Raw genomic sequence first — 22,206 nt, 5'->3', positions numbered from 1 at the left:
GCTCTTAGTAAAAGTTGGTGTGGTAGTAGAATATTTTTAAAGGACTGAAATCAAGTGACAATCCTTATTTGACAATTTAATTGACAACCTTTTGTCTTATATGGGTTAGAAATTTCGGAATGAACTGATTTTTTGTAAGGATAATCTCTATGGTAAGAATTGTCACTTGATTTTAAAAAAATCTCTAAAAGTCTAATCGCATCCAAACTTATTTACTAACCTTAGAATAATACCTAAATATAACTTTCTAAAACAAATAGGACTGTAAATATCCTAAAATTCGACCAAAAAATGTAAATATAGGAAGTGAGTTTTTTTTTATCACCAAAATGACTTTTTTTCATCTTGATCCCCGAGAAGTCATCCACTGTTTGAATTAATTTCATGTCTTTTCACCTTGATTCCAACTTATTTCAATCTTGAAAACTCAACATATATGCTCTGTGTATTGTTCTAGATCTAGTTTGTAGATGATAAAGGATGAGCAGGGGATGGTAACAACAAACAATTGAAGATGATGAAGAAGTTGTTTGTGATGTATTCCTTATTTTTTCTCTTTTTAATTTGTTTTCTCCTTTTTTCTGTATCTCACAATCTGATCCTTGCTCCTTTTTCTTCTATGCTTTTGGGGATAAAAGTGAAGAAATGGGGTGCGATAATTAAAAAAAGAAGAATTAAGATTCGATAAGGAAGCCCTATTCCTCTAGAATAGGAATAATGTCTACATGGCACACTATAACTAGAGTTTAAAACACATTGGACTCCTAAACAAGTTGTTCTCTATATTTCACGCAGCCGAATGTATTTTAAATTCCAATTACAATGTGTCACGTAGACACCTTATATTGCTATATGATGTAGGTATCATATATAGCATAAGGGTACACAAAGGCAGTGGAGAGGATTGATAGAAAGAAGACTAAAAGAAAAGGTAAACATATACCCTAACTTCTAAGGTCATAACTTTGCAATCATAGCTTGGAATCATTACTATTATATATCAATGTGTAGGTATCAATGAGCAATACATGTTACTAAAGTCTCAAAATTCAATCATTTAGGGGGTTAAATCGAGTATTTTCAGTATAAGGGTACACAAAGGCAGTGGACGAGATTGATCAAAAGAAGACTAAAGGAAAAGGTAAACATATACCCTAACTTCAGAGGATCATAACTTTGCGATCATAACTCAGAATCATTACTATTATATATCCATGCGTAGGTATCAATGAGGAATACATGTTACTAAAGTCTCAAAATTCAATCATTTAGGGGGTTAAATTGAGTATTTTTAGTAAAAGATTCCTTTTTAGGAAATTTCCATTTTAGTGTTTTTGGTGAGTTTTTGGATTTTTTTAGTGTCTTTATTAGTAATTTTAAGCATATATATTAGAAGTAATTTTACCACTTTGAAAAAAATTCTATTTCGGGTAGATATGAGATTTTGGGTCTCTATTTATAGACAAATGCTATGGTTTAGAAAACATTTTTTATTAGTAAAATTATTGTTCTTAGTTAATTTACTCTTTGTTTTCAAATTACTTGGTATTCCATGCGAATCAATAAGTTTTTGATATCCAATTATTCGATATTCTTTTGAGAATTAACAAATCAATTGGAATATTATTGTTCACCTTACTTCACTATAGGAACAAGATACCATTCTGGACTGTGATTAAAAAAGAATAGTTCTAGGTACTCCAAGGTCATTTATTTATTTATTGGATTAATTTGTCATAAATAAAAGTTTGTGTGACAATACAAGTTCTCATTTTTTATTTGACTCTTTTTTCCACATGGAGCTATGGACTCATCCACAACCATAGGGCCTACCAACTCATATTTGAACTCTTCTTGATATAACTACATGCCAAGACTATATTGATTAGTGATTTCTAACCATTTGATTTAAGCAATTTTCAGGGGCTGATTTAGAGTGGGCGCTGTGGGGTCACTTGCCCCCACAAGAGTTATTAAATTCTATGGACTAATGTGCTATTGAAACAGATTTTAGCGGTAGATAAAGAAATCTACCACTATTGCCCCCACAATTTTATTTTTCCACTCTTAGTTGCCCTCACAACTATTTTTTTCACTCTTAATTGTCGACACAAATTTTTTTCTTCTCTTGGTTGCCCCCACATGAGCAAAATCCTGACTTTGCCCCTAGTAATTTTCATGAGGATTTGTATGACTTAGCTTTTGGACTATTGTATTTTTGTATCATAAGTGATTTGTATGCCTCACCCGTTGAAAATGCTCCAATCCAATGTATACTACAACTTACTACTTAGGGTAATTCTTCGTGCAGGTCCCACCAAATAGAGGTTGAGACGCCATTTGTTTGTTGGGCCTTTGTTTGCTAGTGGTGCACTATGACTTTTAAGTTTCCGTTAATTTGCTTCATTTTCAATGGAAAATAAATTCAATCTTAATCTTCAAAAGCATTTTTCTTCCCTCGCCGCATCTCCCTCCCTTTGTTGAGTCTTTGCTCCAATAATTGGGCTAAGCAGTCCCTCATTTTACTTTGGCGCGGGCACTCTTTCACTAAAATGAACCCCCCCCCCCCCCGGGGTTTTGACAACCACTCCCCAAACTCTCTTGATGTGACTATGCATAGAATCATATATATTTTCTTCGGGATACACAAGTGTACAATCACGTCAGGAGAGTATTTCTTTTGAAAGGGGGGGGGGGGGGGGAGTTAGAAAATCACGACTCCTTTCACTATGGTGTGGGGTTCGATTCCATCGGCTCAAACATGATTTGAAGGGTACCTAGCTAACCAAGAATTAAGATAATTTCTAATTCTTGGTGTAGGCCCCCACCAACTAGATTATGATAAATCCGATACCCAACTCTCGGAGTACAGGATCACCATTTTGTTCTTGGGTTTGTGAGTAATGGATGATGCCTGTACATTATGAACAGTAGCTATCTGTATCGTCACTAGTCAGTCATTTTAATTTCTTGGAATCTTTTCTTTTTCTCTGTGAAATGGGGATCTTGATAGTGACCTCGGCATCTCAAATATTTTACAACAGGACTGCAAATCTTGTACTACAAGGAGTTGATTAGCTAAATACATCAGTTCCCCTTCGTGTACCACATAGCAAAATGTGGGGTCCAGTTAGAAATAAATATTATTATCTCACTCTTTTCACTAGGTGTGCACTTGATCCAACTTGTCGTGCAAAAGAAATTTGGAGTATGATAGCTATCCAACTCCCCAGAGTACAAGATCAAGGCTTTCTTAAAGCGGTCTACGTTTTTACAATGGAGGTGACTAGTGGCGTCCGTACGTCATTCGTTATCCTATATCTGTGTCTGGACATATATATATAGATATATATATTTACGACACGTGGGGTTGCCTATTACATGTCAAGGAAATAAGGCAAAACGGTTCAAATCGTTGCGCACGTACACAGACAATGTCAGCAACTTTTTCAACAATCACACTCATCCAACGGTTCTCATTGTGTCTCTCTCTATATAGGCCCTTTTGTTGTACAATGGTCCTCAAATATATAATAACTAAGGTTCATTACAGATTTATTTTCTAGACATTCAAATTTTTGGGGAATCTCTAGGAATATCTTCTCCCAATCAAACGGCTTCAAATATCATCAAGGCTGGTATTTTACCTTTGTTGTGGTGAAAAATAATTTTAAATAGGTTATTTGTTTTATTTTTAATGTTTTTAAGAGTCAGATTATATCCTTAAAAGAAAGTACAAACGGGTATCTGTGATTTTAGAATTACTAGTTGGGACACTTTTAAATATATTTATCAAGAAGGGGATATACATGTTTTGGTATTTACTTGATTTTACCAAAATGGTATTTATTATATGTTGTTTTAGTGAATTCAAATTAATACTTAAGTTTATTAATACAATTGTCTTGAGTGTCTTACAAATGGTCTTTTATTTAAGGATTGACTAGTTGCACATCACTCATTATCAATTGCACTTCATCACTTAAAAATTCCCTTTTGCATTCCATTTAGATGATTACACTCCAAAATTAATTAAAAAATGTTGCATTCTGTTTTTTTTTTTTTCAATTTGTTTTTCATCCTCAATCATATTTGTAGAAGTTTTTGTTGGTTCAGTAATTTTTGCAAGGAATGCTTAACCATTTCTAAATCACATTTACAAAGTTGCACGTTTCAAAATATTTTGTTAGAAACACTTTGATTCCAAAGAGAACATGAGAGAAATCAATCATATAAGGAAATAGAGCACGAGTAAAGAATACAAAACTGCAAGATTATGAATAAATTTTAAATCCTTAAAGATTACATATTAAAGTGCAATCAATAGGTTATAAAAATATATAAAAAAAATATGGACTCTTTTTTTAAATTGGTGTACAACCAGCAATTAGTGGTGTGCAACTAGTCGATCCCTTTATTTAAGGTTCATAAAAAAGGATGCAAAGTAAAATTACGATAGTGATTCTACAAGAAGTAAATTTTTTGGTAAAAATAAAAAAAACACTAAAATAGATATATGCCTTTTTTGGTAAATATTTTAAAATTATATCTCGATATGGTAATTAGGTTTACAAATTATGGTCATTATAAGGTACATCAATCAATGCTTCATGATTACCTTATCTCACACGAATCTTTTACTTGTAACTATTTGATATCCTTATAAAAAATTGATAGTATGCATCAAATTATTTCTATTGTCAAATTCGATTTAGATGTATGGATCCTCCAAATATTCCCAATTATGTAGAATTTTCTATTTTTGAAATGGAATGTTTATGAAATCCCCGTGAATAGATCAAACCTTATTCTATGGTATTTATGTACTCTCTTCCTTATTCTTAAACCACCTCTCGAGAGGGCTTAGTTGATTTATGATTTATGATTTATGTTTCTTTTATTTCATTTTGGTATTTCAACAAAATGCTAGCCACACTCTCATGCTTAAAGTCATCTCCTTACGTGCTCTACAAATCTACATACGCAATTGTGTGTATGTGTGTACATATCATGACTCCTAGTATTTCACCTTTGTACTATTTAATGAATCCTATATCAGTTTAATTACTTTCTTTCATATCTTTTGTTGCTATTTGAATCCGTGTTATTTTTTTTTCTTCTATATATATTTTAAAATTTTGGAGTCCTTGAGGTATGCAAAAGTACTTTTTCCCCCCTTAGGTGTTTTGTTATTAGTCATAGGTAAAGATAACAATAAAAAAATAAAATAAAATACAAATCAAGATCACACTAGAAAAAAAAAATAATCAAGATTTCCATGGTTTGGCAATAATGCCTACATCCATGAACAAATAAAATAAACCTTCTCGACTCTGAGATCAAAGAAGTCCAAGCTCTAAAATCCCTTTACACCACTCTCCCCCATCTCTCTCAAACCCTAGAAGAAAAATACCTAATTGATGTAAAACTATCCCAACATTATTATATTTATACCATTACAACATAGAAACTTATCCTAACTGTTAGATTAAGACCCTATTTAACAGTTGGAATAAAAGAAAAAACTACTTTAGCTATTTAATAAAAGTACTCAAATATACTTATTTATGTTATCTTCTTTCACTTTTTTACCACTCACTTTGTCAAAAAAAAGTAAATTTGACACCAAGGTCCATTGAATTTGCTTGGATTTAGCCAAATTTGATGGCTCGTCTATCTCAGCATCTTATCTTTGTTAATTACTCTCATTTTACAAACATTATTTCTTAACAACCCAACATTCACCTCCCTAGAGACAGATGGAGTATTACTTCTTATTATTATCTTCTAAAATTAATAAATTTTGTATGATTGGTAGACATCGATCATGTCAACACTCCAAAAGCAATTTTATACTTAATGTACTTTCTTTATATGTAATTAAACCTAAATAAAAGAAATGGTCTCTTAAATATGTTGCTTGTTCTTTAGTTTAACCAGCGTTTCTTTCTAGGTGTCTTGATTAGAATTGCATTGCTTATATTTTTTATTTTTTTGGCCGTACCATTATATCTTAAATCCCTTAAGTTTTAGGATTGGGATCTGATGACTCATGACAAAACATGAAATCCTGATCGACAAAACAAGAATTCCAATGGTCTAGTAAAATAAATTGGAATTCTCTGATAAACTATGATTATTGTTGTCTTGTTTTAGCTATAATTACTTTCGAAAGTAACATTTTTATGAAAATAAATGAAAGTAATTTAGAAAAAAAAAAAGGACAGAGAATTTTAAATTGAATAATGCTAAAGTGACTTCAAGATTGTACCTCATATCGCACATCCTGACCTGAAAATGCGTAGGAACCATAAATGATTTTCATCAAGATAGGACTCAAAAAGCATCTATGACTTTTACACACTTTCACGTTAGGGTGTGCAATATGAGGTACAATCTTGAGGTCACACCATCACGACTCTTCTAAATTTTATCAAGAGAGGTTAAGTTGGTTGAACAAAATTTTAACCTAAGTCATGAAATCAACACTCTTCAAGCCTGACCAACTTAACTAAGTTAACACCTTCCAAATTTCTCCTCTTAATCTACATGAACCTAAGGACCACCTATCTACTGGACCACACATCCACCTGGCTCCCAAAAACATCGTTGTGGCACGTGAATGCAAAGCACAAAATTCCAAATCTGAAAATGTTGAGAAAATGATATTTTTTATCGTTGATCAATGCATTTTAAATATGAAAGTTTCCATTTTAAGAACCTTTGATCAAGAAAAAAAAATTATATTTATTTTTTATTTTTTAAAATCTAATATAAACCTTTTAGCCAATGTGATAGTCTACATGACTCAAATGAGGACCTCCTTCTAGAATCTACATGGTCTTCGGAACTATGTAACATTTTATATATATATATATATATATATATATATGGGTCCCGTTCAGCACCCTAAGCTTTACCACACATTTTAACAAACGTGTTTTGTCTTACATGGGTTAGAAGTTTTGGAATGGGCTGATTTTTGGTGAGGATGATCTCTATGGTGAGGAGATCATCCTCACCAAAAATCAGCTCATTCCAAAACTTCTAACCCCATCAAAAATGGTTTACAAAAAATGGACGGTCCACGATTTTTCAACGTGTAAACATGGGGCTAAACATTTCAGAATGGGCTGATTTTTGGGGGGATGATCTTCTAATCATAGAGATCATCCTCACCAAAAATCAGCCCATTCCAAAACTTCTAACCCATGTAGGACAAAAAACGTTTGTTAAAGTGTGTGGTAAAACTTAGGGTGCTGAACATTTCCCTATATATATATATATATATATGGGTCCCGTTCGCCACCCTTAGTTTTACCACACACTTTAACAAATGCGTTTTGTCTTACATGGGTTAGAAGTTTCGGAATGAGCTGATTTTTGGTGAGGATGATCTCTATGGTGAGGAGATCATCCTCACCAAAAATCAGCTCATTCCAAAACTTCTAACCCCATCAAAATTGATTTACAAAAAATGGACGGTCCACGATTTTTCAACGTGTAAACATGGGGCTAAACATTTCGGAATGGGCTGATTTTTGGGGAGGATGATCTTCTAATCATAGAGATCATCCTCACCAAAAATCAACTCATTCCAAAACTTCTAACCCATGTAGGACAAAAAACGTTTGTTAAAGTGTGTGGTAAAACTTAGGGTGCTGAACATTTCCCTATATATATATATGGGTAGCGTTCAAGGGCAAACTTTTTGGCAAAACATTTTTCAAAACATGGGTTAGAGGTTTTGGAATGGGCTGATTTTTGGTGAGGATGATCTCTACGGTGAATAGATTATCCTCACCAAAAATCAGCCCATTCCAAAACTTCTAACCCATGTTTACCAGCTGAAAAATCGTGGACCGTCCATTTTTTGTAAACTGTTTTTGATGGGGTTAGAAGTTTTGGAATGGGCTGATTTTTGGTGATGATGATCTCCTCACCGTAGAGATCATCCTTGCCAAAAATCAGTCCATTACAAAACCTCTAACTCATGTTTTGAAAAATGTTTTGCCAAAAAGTTTGCTAAAAAGTTGGCCATTGAACGCCCCCCATATATATATATATATATATATATATATGAAAGAGATACTTAAATCAAACAATTAAAATTTACCAATAATAGTAATATTTTTTGTGCAGGTCCACCTAGAGAAAGGTTTACTTGGGTATACTTGGGTAATTTTAACTAACTCCCAGAGTACAGAATCAATACCAGTGCGCGTTGATTTGTTTTGGAATATTTCAGTTTCAGTTAGGCTTTTAATTGCTAGTCCACAGCTTGACGCTACCCGGCGTCCACAAACTGTCTCTAGAAACAACGAAGGCTACCAAAGTTTTCAACAACGACGGCACCTTTTTTGTTTCCCAAAACACCCTCCAATTTTATCTATATATTCCTTCTATATCCATATCAGAATAATTAGTTTTTCTTTAAAGTAGTCAAATTTTGGTCAAAATATTTCTCACCAACCGTATTACTTGAGGGCCATTTTGACGTACCCCTCCATGTAGAGCTGACAAAGGATCTGTTTGGTACCGATGAGTACCACTCCAATATAGTTTTATAATCATGTTGTCGATCCAATATGATTAATGAATATGCGAATAGAATCCGATCCATTTCATTTCATCCTTAATATAAAATCGATCAGAACACGTGCCTTATTTTCAAATTATCAATGTTCAATTATACATATAGGGTTGGGCTCCGTAGACAACATTCTAGACAACACGTTTTATCTTATATGAGCAAAAATTTTTGGAATGGATGATTTTTTGTGAGGATGATTTGTATGGTGAGGAGATCATCCTCACAATACATCAGCCCTTATGGAAATTACTAGTCCCAGCTTATAAGTTGAAGAATCGTGGACTGTTCATTTTTACGGTTAGTTTGTAACCATTTTTCATAAGGTTAGAAGTTTACAATTGACAGATTTTTTGTGAGGATGATCTTCTCACTCACAAAAAATTAGTTCCATTCCAAAACTTTTTTGCCATATAAGACAAAACGTTGTTTATATATATATATAATTTTTTTTTTAAAATCCACTTTCAAGTACAAATATAAAAGGAATCCTAAAAGACTAAAACATGTTATTTATATGTATTTATATAAAATTAAGAATAAAAAAATATTAAAATATGTTCGGATCAAATTTTTTTTCCAGAGCGGATTGGGGTAAATCCGAATTCGATCTGAAAATGCAATTTTCATACTTTTTCAAATTGGACTTATTCAGACATTAAATATATTTTGGATCATTTCCAACCCTATCTCCATGTATACGAATGATATATCATTTGCCCTTGGTCTTCACAAAGAGATTAACCAAAATGACCAAAAGACTCCTATTCCATTGACAAAGCGTTACCATGTATAGTCACTCCAATTTTTTTTTTTCAAAAAATTGCAAAATTCTCAGAAGAAGAGACTAACTGATTAAATTGACAAATCGATGAATTAATTGATGATTTTTCGATTAATCACAAAATATGGTACATTTTATCCCTCACCTTGAATTTTTTATTTTCTTGAGCATTCAAATCTTAGGACAATATTGGAATTTTAGGGACGTTGAAGAAGATGAGGTTTGATTGAGCCCAGAAAAAAAAACAATTTTACATCTTCCAAGATTTGCCAAATTTTTTTTGAAACTTTCTTGAACTAATCGAACTAAAGCCTTACGAATAATTATCGAATCCAAACTTTGTTACTATGACCATAAACAGCTCAACTAGAACTAACCCTAAGGTTCGAGAATGTATTTGATTTCACGAATTGCTCCCCCTCAAAAGAGACTCATATATAAAGATGCAGTCTCGAAAGTTAAAACATGAAATATCCGATGGATTTGTCATGCATCTCTAGGAATATCTTGTTCATTAGTCTTCTCTGGTAATAGGCTGGAACATCCCAAGGGAGCGAGAGATCCTTTTAGGTTCTAACCTATGGGTTATATGCTCCAAGTTTGTTTTCTTTTTTTAATTTTGATGGAGATTATTTAAGTACTTATATTTTAATTCCTAGAATAAACTAACTAAAGTTACTAAACCATAGTAATTAGTATTAAATTTTTGAGTTTAGGGGCTTGTGTAGCATTTATTGAAAATGGGGGGGCATCTTTCAATAATTGGCAAGTAGATAGAGACCTTCATGTGATTAATTATAAATTCTTTGGACACTCTTGAAAACAAAGTCATTATCCCCCAAATCTGGGGCCAATTTTGATCACCCATTTCTAGTTATTTTTAGCCACAAGTCTGGCAGTGGCCAAAGATATAAAATTCCACAAAAGAAAAAAAATGAAACAAAATGTCTTAATGGTAACAGTTCAAGACCTCTTAAGCACGTTAGGGTTCTTCTTATGGGACGTTGAGTGTTGGTTTCTTAGTTAAACAACAAAGAGAACTCTGCTCTATCAATTTCTTAAAATCACCTAAATGTCATAAATTCTAGATTTCTTTTAGAAATTTTTGCTGTAATTGTGAAACCAACCCTTTTGTCTATATTTCTTTTACTTGAAACATATATAGGGTTTTGGGTTTTTCTTTATAAAAAGAAAATCCAATTAATAAACCAAGAAAACAAAAAAAATTTACTCTTATAAGAACAAAATGTGGTTGTTCTATAATAACTTGCACTAATTGTCTTTTGATCCTTAATGAATAAATCATTGTGTTGTATAGCAAAGTACTTGAGGTCTAAGAATTAATACACCACACCAACCCTAATGGGCAAAGATTACATGCTGTAGGGGAAACTGATGGTGAGAGAAATATATAATCTAGGGCAAGTGTTTTGTTCGGATCGTTAGATTTTTAATTATTTCGGATTCTGATTTTGGATTGTCAAAATAAACTTATAGAAACCGGTTTCGATAATCCATATAATGTTGTTTGAATAAATTATTTTGGAAACTAAAATCAGAATCACCTTTTCATGACTATTTTTGCAGTTCTAATGTGAGCTATTACGTACATAAACACAATAACATCACTTTATCGCAAAAATCACAAGAAATGGATTCTAAAATATCAAGAAATGGGTCCTATTTTTATTTTTATTTTTTATTCTGATAATGGGAAAATCTTTTTCGAACCAAGTGTAAGGACATATTCTAGAACCAGGTTATGAGCAAGAATCAGATTCTATAATCCAACCTGAACACCCTTAGATTTATAGGGATGTTCGAGCCAATTTCAAACTTCCTAATCAAATGTAAATGGTAACACCTTACTATACTTTTAAATACTTAACCGCAAAATCGAATTTTCAAATACGAAAATGCTTAAGTAACATTGAAATTTACATCGTTTCACACATTGTTGACATGGATGTGTGTATGGAACCATAGATGCTTTTCATTGAGATAAGAGTGAAAAAGTATCAATGATTATGTGGGCACCTTCACATCCGCAATGTATGAAACGATGTAAATTTCAATATTACTCGAACACAACTCTTCAAAATATTAAATAAAGAGTCATGATAATCTAACACCAGCATGTGACCTACTCAAAATACTCTCTTGACGTGGCATGTGCTAGAGCCATAGACTTTATGCCTTGGGATACACTACTCCACATGCCCATAAATATGTGTAGTTATGTATCCCAATGATGATTCTGGCACTTCCCACATCTGGAGAGTATTCTTAGTATACCGCGTGGGGGTGTTAGATTATCATTACTCTTAAATAAATCCCATATGAAGCCCTCTCCAAGTCCTAGAGATGATATGGGATTCTCTGAGTCTAAAAGTAGAAGTTCATTGGGATCCTTAAAAAAACCTCTAGATACTACTACAATTCTAAGATTGCCTTTAACATACCACCAAGGAGTTGCATGGTAACGGGATCAATCCAAAATGTACTAATGGGAACGTAGAAACCAAAATTGTGCATGTAAACTGAAAAGGTCAATATATCTGTCAAAAAATTCCTAGAAGTCACAAATGGGCCCCATAGGTCAGTTTGGTTCCTTTTACTTTAAACAATAATTTCAAGTCTGATACCTCATAAGGTCTCTAAATTTTAAGGTCATTAATGGGATCTTAAATCATTTCTACACAAAAGATTTGATCCCTTAGACTCTAACATCTAAAGAAGATCAAGTTTAATTACAAGCCCTTCTCTAAAGTTAACGCATCATCAATACAAAAACAACCTCACAAGCGATCTATAGATTCTTGAATCATTTTTCCTCAGAATACTTAATTAGATTCTATCTCCAAAGAAGAAAAACTCTTTAAATTTAGATCGGCAATCTCAAGAAAAATTAGATTTCAGCATCTAGAGAAGACCAAGCTACAAGCCCTTTCTAAGAGAGAAAACATCATTTTCAATCTACCAAATATAAATTTTGGGAGAAATGAAAAACAAAAAGCATGACTACAAGTCTTTTTTTCTAGAGAAAGTAAAATCACTTTTCAACCCATAAAACACAAAGAAAAAGGCATACTGACCTCTAAAGAATAAGTGGTACCAAATTTTCTTGAAAAACAAAGTTACAAATCATTTTCAGCTGATCAAGTGTGAATCGAATGAGAGCGCTCTATATCACCATGTTCATCAATCAAATCATTTGATATTTTGTTTTGTGAATCCCATCAAAAAACTCAAATTTGTTGCCAACAATTGAACTAGACATCAGAGAAAAATAAATCTAATTATTTGATTTTCCTTTTATTTAAAATTTTAAAGTTACCATGGAGTTAAGATTCCCACAAAAAAATTACTTCTTTCTTAAAAATTAATCAGATAAAAAAAAAAAAAAAACAAAACAAAAAGGTTGGTTTCAAGATTAATTAACAAAGACAAAAAGCTAAACCACCAAATTATTTTGAAAGACACTTTTTGGCTAACGAGTCGACATGGAATCTCTAGGTATTATATTTCCATGTCAAATGGTGATGCCTAGACTTTTTCACTTTCAATATTATTGGTGCAAATAATGCTGTATTAGTCAACAATTAGTGCAAATCAAGCTACACTTGTTTTGACTTATGACATTGATAGAAAAATCAAATCAGAATTAAAGATTAAAAAAAATGTTTCTTAAAAATGATATGTGGCTGGACCAAAAATGTATTAAACTGGAACGATGGACCGCATTTAGACCCAGGTTCAATTTGGTTCGACCCATCATTTATTTAAAAAATTAAAAATGTCTAATTTTTTATTAAATTACCTTAATTTATTTTTATAAAAGGATATCATTAAAATAATAATAATAATAATTTGAAGGTTCACTAATGGGACCAATTGGACCGCCAGTTCCGCCGATTTTTAGAAATTAAACTGGTTCTAAATTACAAATTCATTTTTTTTTTTTTTTTCTAATTCAATAATTTTGTGAAGGCATCTGGGTCAATGAAATTTGGACCCACAAATTACCATCAATCGAAATCCGAATTCTATGGGCCCACAATCGAATCTCTCTTTCAAAAGCAACTCCCAAATATTAAAAAACACACTTAAGAAAGACCAATTTCAATAATTGATTCAATCAATAGGTTTTATTCAAGTATTTGATAGATAGCGACTTTGTTCCAACCTTTAGGTTAATGACTCTGACATAAGTCCTAACCAACTTGATATTAATTACATTTAATCCTACACATATATCTACGCAACCATCGCTGTAAATGTCGGTTGTCTGATCATATTCTCATCAAATTTAGGATTTATTTTTTTAGAAAATTAATTTTTTCAGAAAAAAATAGTTGTAAGAAAGTGGATTTTCGAAGAAAATATTAATGTTGGTTGGTTGTAACTAGGAAAATGTTAAAAAGAGAATTGGCTTTTAGATTTTGGTACAAGGGGTAGGGCTATCAATGGATTGGATCAGACCCGATATCCAATCTGATAATTTCTTGTTTGGATTCCGATAAGGATCTCTAATCCGATATCTTATCAGACTGGATCTGGATCAACTATATTCCAATGTCATAAAATGTTAGAAAATACATAAATTATATTATATGTTTGTGTAAATGTATGAAGTTTTGTTAGATTTTTATGTCAAATCAAGTTGGCCCGATCAGGATCCTATTCAATTGTTATTGCATCAGGTTTGGATCCTAATATTAAGATCCGATAAAAATCTGATACAAATGCTTATCGGATCAATTCCAGGTTCGATCCAATCCTTATTGGATTGGTACGAAATAATACCCAATCCGGATTTTTTTCCACCAAAATGGAGAAAGTTATTATTGTTTTAAAATGCTCATTTTTACTTCTGCAAATTGCAATATTCTTGGAAAATCCTTTTCTTTTTTAAGAAAAAAAAAACATTAGAGAAACAGTAGAAAAAAATTATTATCGGATAAGTCATCATATGGGAAAAGTGGTGCAATAGAAGTTTCAGATTGTTTATTTGAGATAACCACGAAAAGTCAAACTGACAAGAAGCTCTTTTTCTTCCTGTCTTGTTTGAGGGACCATCCATAAAACATGAAACTTTGATAAAAAGGATTGAAATGACTTCATTTTCAATATCTTCTCTTATTATTATTATTATTTAAAAATTAATAATTTACCTTTTTCAATAATTCACTAATCCAGCAGAGTTTAATGAAAATCTTGTCTCTTCCTCTTTTCTTCATGCACAATTTATAGATTTCAACCAACATAATTGAGAATTTCATCTTTGGACAAAAAAAAACACGAGCTAAGAGTGGACTATGATCCAACAAGGATACGATTTGACTAATGGGGGTGAGGCAATGGTCTCTTAGAGCACCATATCTCTCTCGCTCAAATCCCCCAAGTACATGCAATACACCACAAATAACACATACAAAATAAGTCGATACAAATCCCTATGGGTGATGATGAGGGGGTTTGAACTCAAGACCTCTCCTTTCTTGGAGGGAGGTCCTGACCACTACACCCAACGAGTTTTCCTTTTGGTATTTTTTGAAAAAAAATAACAATTCCTTACCATGTATTGGGTTGATAAGATAAAATTCTACCCAGATAATATTTACATATTCTCTCTAAATTATATATATCAAAACCTTACGTTCTTCTTTGATAATACAATTTATTATTAAATGATAGAAATATTTCTTATTGTAGATAAAATATAAGAAAGTTATTAAATTTTCAATAGAGGTCGAGAAGAGTAAAATTTTACACTTGCAACATGTAACATGGAAATAATGTAATAACAAACATTGGATTTTGAATATATTATAAAAAATGTTTAGGCCGATTTTTTTTGTCTAGTTCCCATTAGAGAGTGAACCAGAACATTCATGGGGTCAGTGGGCCATTAGATTTATTATGTGAGATTTTGGATGTGGGGTCATTAATATTCTATATCATTGAGGTCATTGTATTATTTCTCAAATTTATTTATAGAGAGGATACCTCTAATTGTAATTTTAGTATTTCTATCAGAAAATAAGGTGTTTTGGTCAAATGAAAGTCATCTGTTGCTATCGTAGGGCCTATTTTGTTACAGTTTTATAGGGGGATAAATATCCCAGTTTGCTACTATTTTGTGGTGGGATAGACGTCTCACTTAACTTTTATAGGTTCCACCCTACTTACTTTATTGTCTTTCCTATTATTTTTGTAGGGGGTAGACATCTCACTCAGGTTTTTTAAGTTTCACCCTACTCACCTTATTGTCTTTCCTCTTCACCCTTTCAATTATATTGTCTTTCATCTCCTCCCCACTCTTTTTTTATTTTAATGATATCCTTCTAATTTGACTACCTTTCCTCATTTATCTTATTTTTAATAATACACTTTTAACTTTATTATCTTTTTTTTTTTTAACTTCATAAATCCACTTTATTATCTTTTCTCATCTCCTCCTTAATAATACGTCAATTTTATTATTTTTCTTTTTTTTTACTCTCTTAACCTGAATTTTTTTAATAATACCCGTTCAACTTTATTATTTTTTCATTTTTAATCAGTTAAACTTAAAGATGATACCCATGTTGTAGGCACATGCGAACTCTAATATATACAAATAAATAAATATATAGACTTGTTGTAATTTATTTGTGTATTTTTATTTTTTAAATAAAATAATATTGTAATTAGTTGGAGATATTGCATTCTATTTTTAATAAATGAAGGGGGTATTTGTCATTAAAAAATATTTGGTAAATTATCAAGGGAGATTTTTGTAAGGAAGTTGAAAAAAATAAGGTTTTGCAAGAGTTTTGTGAAATTTAGGGGCGAGATTATGTGTCTATTGCTGGACTTACATAATGAGAGAGAGAGAGAGAGAGAGAGAGAGGGGAAGGAGACAAGGGGAGGACATGGTCCCCTTCTGGAGCACCCTTTCTCTCGACAAGTAGCAGAAACAACAAGTACGACCCTTACACGAAACTCGAGGTAATAAATTACCAAGTGATTGGATCAGGTGGAGCTGACAACTTAACAAACAGTTGCAACTTACATCATACAGGCAGTGATATTAGTTTCACAATTATAAAATTTGACCGAGTCGACTCGACTCTCAGCCAGACTTACCCAGAGTCACCACCAATTTGACTCGGAAACTTCGATGAATCAATGACTCAGACCCGTGATTTTGAATATTTTGAAAAGAGTCTTATCGGAGTGACCTCCTATCACACATCTTGACATGAAAGTGAATAGGAACCATAAATGCTTTTCATTCATATCTCGAGGAAAAGTATCTATGATTCTCATACACTTTCACGTCAAGGTATATGTTGTAAGATCTGATCTTCAGGTCACTTCAATATTATTCTTTTAAAAATTAATGAAGAAATTTTCAAGAGAAAAAAAAAAAAAAAAACCTTTTTTTTATTATCTTATAATAGAAAAAATCATTGTCCAAGAGAAAATTCACATCTATCATCTTGAGTTGGGAAAGTGAAATCCCAAATTTTTCGAAAATTCAACATGATGGTAGCGGGTGCTTCATTTGCTGAGCAAACGATAACATAAGCAAATATGTATCAAGGAAATTAAATAAAATAGAAAGCACCACAATCAAATACGAACAAATGCATGCCTATCATACTCAAAGAACCTAAACACAAATTCTAAAATAACATGATTATAATTTGAGTCTTGATTTTCTGACGCCCCTCTGACATACATCCCCCTACGCTCTCTGATGTTGCATGGGCTAGAATCATAGATTTTTTTTCTCAATATACACAATTGTACATCCCCATAAATATATGATTCTAACACATACCACGTCAAGGAGCGTATGTTAGAGGGAGGACGTCAAAAATCTTTACTCTAATAATTTTTTATAAAAATGACGTACATAGATTTAAATATGATACAACCAAAGATTTTCAAAAATTATATAATGAACATAAGTAAGAAAAAAAAAAAGTATAAAATTTTATTTTAGGATATTTTATTATTTGATTAATGTTGGAGTGACCTCAGTGGGGGACACACAAGGGACATCTTAACGTGGTGACGCGTGCATGCCATAGATACATTTTCTCGAATTATATATAAAATACATCAACGGATATATGTGCGCCACCACATCAAAATGTCCCTACTAAGGTCACTCTAACACGACTCTTATTTTATTGCTAAACTTTCTACTTGTTTTATCACCAAATCAAAAATATCTTATTAACCGATCAGAAGAGAAAAAGTTCACCATCAAGCCAAGGAAAAGGAGATGAAGAATAATTGTAACCACAGTTCCCACAAATATCCCAATTGAAAAGGAGAGAGAGAGAGAGAGAGAGAGTTAGCTTGGAAAACAGCTTCTGCCCGACATGGATTACAAAGTCAAGGCTTTTGTTACAACTTTTAAAGCCTTTTTTCAACAAAATCTTGACTAAAAGTCTAGAAGGATCTAAGAGAGATATAGTGTGTACCGGCATAAAGGTAGACAAGATTGCTTCAATATGATGTTTGTGTTTAATTATTTTTCTAAAATGTTCTTCCAAATATATAACAAATATGTGAATATTGATTTTAAAATTTAAATTGTGTTATTTCAACTTGTTTACTCAAATAAGGTAAGTAAACTTCATGAACCCACTCCTTTAGCTAAGTGTCATTTTCGGCCCTTTTTTTTTTTTCCAAATATGTCCTTGCAACATTTAAACTCTTTAAAAAAAAACTAATAAAGTACATTGGCTATAATGTCCTTTAGTATTATTAAGAATGACAAGTACTATCAGAGAAAATGCAATATTTATCCCATATTTTATCTTTTACTGAAAATTAAATTAACATTTATTTATTTATTATTATTTTTTTATGAGTAAATTGGATTTGAACCCATAACCTCAAAGTTACTTTACTATATGTGAAACCAACTGAGTTATATATGTGTCAAAGCCCAATTAGCATCTTAATTATTTATAATTTTTTTTTATAAATAATAAATTTGTAAATATCTTTATTTATACAAAGATAATTAAAAAAAAAAAAAAAATCAACAGTTCATTAGCCAAACTATTTTATTACAAATTTGGTCGAATCTGGGCCAACCATTGTTCTAATCAGATTTTTTAAACATTTTTATAAATAAAAATTATCAGGTTGGGCTGGGCTGTGCCTAACTTCCAAGTTTGAATCGGACCTATCCGACCCAACCCAATCGTTGTATGTATCAATTTACTAAGTTGGTTAAAGCCACTTGGATTCCAAACCTAGTCCTGAATGGACCAGGCCACAACCCGGCCCATTGAGATACCTAATTGCATTATTTCTTTAATTAAATTTTATACTTAAAAAAAAATTAAAATATTTATTATGTGTGCTGGGAAAAGGGGAGAAGGGTGTCGTCTTGCAGTTTGTAAAGATTCCTCTCTCCCTATTTCTCTATCGATGATGACGTGGCTGTGGGCCCAAATATGTGATATGTGGGTCCCACCGGACAATGAGGAATCCTTCCCGTTTGCATGAGAACGACATCACAAACGACACCCACTTCTTGCCCGTCCTTTCAAAAATTCTACACAATTATTCCTTCTCTCTATTTTATTATTTTATTATTTTATTATTTTATTCATTTTCAATTACCAAATTTTCATTCTTTATTAAAATAATATTAAAAACATCATATATTACCTAACCCAATATCTATTTTTTTAATATATTATTTACATTCAGTAGGGTATAGGTTAATATTTTTTTTTTTGTCAAATAGGTAAAATTTCATTCAAATTATTCCTATATAATTTTTTTAATATGGATATGGGGACCTCAAATAACGATCGATAAATCATAGCCACTCATCACTTAATCAAAATATTGGATAGTTAATTTTGATCTCGTATCCCCGACATCATGAATTATTTCTCGTCAATCAACTTTATCTCGAGCCATATCTTTAGACAATGCACATGTCTCAAAAATATCAAGAGATAAGAATAATAGTGGATTTTTAAAATTCAAAAATATTTTTGACTTATATAATAGATATTTTTTTAATTATTAATCTCCCTCTTAATAATCGAAAAGAAATGGTTGTCATCAAATTCACCACTTATTTTATTAAGTTAAGATTAGGATTATATATAATTTCTTAAAGATCGAACATTGTTTCTTTCCATAATCTTTGAAGAAAAGGAGCTTGAAATGCTATGTAATTGATATTAAAATATTATAAGATTATATAAAACAACATGTATCGTGATATACTAAATCATCTTCTCTGAAGATTAGAATAGAATATGATAAGATAATTAGCTTTCCTTATATTAGAATTATATTTCTATTTAAGATTATTCTTTATTTTGACTATAAACCCTAATATACGGGTCGTTGTAATTTAATTAAGAGAATAAATCCAATCGCATTCTCCAACAATAGGAGTAATACTTCACTGTAAACACAGTAGAATGGAGGAATAAAATTCATTTAATTGATTCAAAAAATCTTTAAGATGAGTCTTTGTTATCATTGTACTTTCATGAGTTCACCAACCTCAATGGCCCATTTCTTGGACTTATCTCTTTTGATAATTAATGTACATGCCTCCTTAGATTCAAAGAATTTCAAGTTTTCTCCCTTAAATCCTAGACTTTCGTAAAGTTGTGACAAAATTTTACTTTTACTTCTGTATTTTAGTGTATTTTTCCCTATCGACGTACCTCTCAGGTTTTAATGGGATAATTTTATTTTTTAAGTAAAAAATATAAGTGAGACTAACTTCTTTATGACCATCGAAAATAATAATAATGCAACACTAATAAGGAAGCAAAGTGAAAAATTCAACCAATAAAGAGTTCTTTTATAAAAAATAAAATAAAAATTCTCTACTGGGTATTGAACGAGCTTATTTAAAAAAGAGTCGTGATAATATGAGTCTCCCACATCTGTACATCCTCATAAATATGTGCAATTGTGTATCTCAAGAAATAAATATTATGATTCTAGCACATACCACGTCAAGAGAGTACTTTGTGTATGCCATGTGAGTAGTAAGAAAATCATTACTCATTTAACGAATGTTGCAAATTTAACGAAGTGAGTTTTCAGATGTCGAGTTATAAAATTATTTGTTTGTTTTTTTTTTTTTGGGTTGAGATAGCTAGTAAAATTATTTAATTTTAAAATTAAAATTACTTGATTATATATATATTACAAACATGCATGAATCACATTTTCCGAAAAAAAAGGAAAAAAAATATCTTTGGAGAAGATTACAGATCAGGAGCATGTGATTGGCCTGAACGATGCATGTGATAGATGGTGACTGGGGTGGGCATCAGTGGGCCCCACTGGATTCTTCTTAGATGGAAGGATAAAGTGCAGACACCACACCACACCCAATGTATATTACCCACACTTAAGTTGCCATCCACTGATGATCAAATAATAAAAAGACAAATAGAAGAAGGTTTGTTCATAAAATTATAAATTTAAAAAAAAAAAAAAAAGTTAGTAATTTTGGTGAAAGTTTGAGAAACCCTAGGTTATTAATTTTTCAAACAAATGACCAAATTGGCCCCACATCCTTATGTGCTAGTGACACTTATGTTTCCATGCCATCCACTGATGAAATAAAATGACAAATGGAAGGTTTGTTGAGAGAATGAAAATGACCCAATTGCCTTCATCTTCAGCATTTTGGTTTTAACCTAAACATTCTATATCTCCTTTGACCTTTACACCTCATGAGAAATATAGTGTTTTTGGGGAGGTTAAAAAAATTGGATTTTTTAAAGAAGAAAAATCAAGGGTTTTGGTAAGTAAGGTTTAATATATTGTATCGATTGAATGTTTCGGTAACTGAAATACCTGAAACACTATCAACTAAGACATTCGATACAAACCAATACATATCGATACATTCTCGAAACATTCAATGTTTTGTATCGATCTTGGCCAATACCGATACTTATCGATCTATACTTTCTAATATTTTAAACCATGTTGGTAAGAATTATATACCCTAGAAATTTAAAAAGGATTTTGGCAAGAGGTTGAAGAGGAGGGCATTTTGGATATATTCTGTGTTGTATATCTAATTTTTGACAAAATTAAGAGGGTTACCTTAAAATTATCCCAATTTTTTTTTTTTAAATTCTTCTGTTACATGGGTTGCAAAAGGGATGTAATTTTCAAATTATTGTTGGCAATGAGAAAGAGAGAGAATAAAAAGCAGACAAATGAGAAGGGGTCACTGGCTAACTCCCCAATGCAGAACACCACAAAGAAGAGGGAGAGAGAGAGAGATGGCTCCCAACATGGCTGATGTAACAAATATTTTGGTATGGAAGCAAATCATCACCAACATGACATACCAACTAACAGCTTTCTTTGTCTATGAACAACACTTCTATTCCCACACTCATGCATGAAGTTACAGCTCTATAGCTAAATTATAAAATTTGCCAAGGGTGGTAAGGGTTAGAGTGAGGAGGATCCCATCTTATTTAAATAAAATGAGCAGAACAAATGATCGTCCAAGTAGTGATGATCTCTTGACTTCTAAACCTATGTTAATTATTTCATTCAGTTTTATCATCTACAAGTTTATTATTGTACATCTTAATACAATGTATAATAATTTAATACACTAATACCTTAAGTAGATAAAACTTAAATTCATGTAACCCTACCTAATGCCACATTCTTTTGTGTCATCCTACATTTAATGGATCCACACACCACAAATCAGCCTATTTGATAAACTCTAGGCATTCTACTCCAAGTCAATCCCGTTGTGTTGTATGACATGTTGTGTGTACGCATATGCTATCGCATA

The sequence above is a fragment of the Akebia trifoliata genome, chromosome 7 (assembly GCF_017979445.1).
Source record: "Akebia trifoliata isolate Shusen 1 chromosome 7, ASM1797944v1, whole genome shotgun sequence".
Taxonomy (NCBI): domain Eukaryota; kingdom Viridiplantae; phylum Streptophyta; class Magnoliopsida; order Ranunculales; family Lardizabalaceae; genus Akebia; species Akebia trifoliata.
This window is presented reverse-complemented; position numbering follows the sequence as displayed.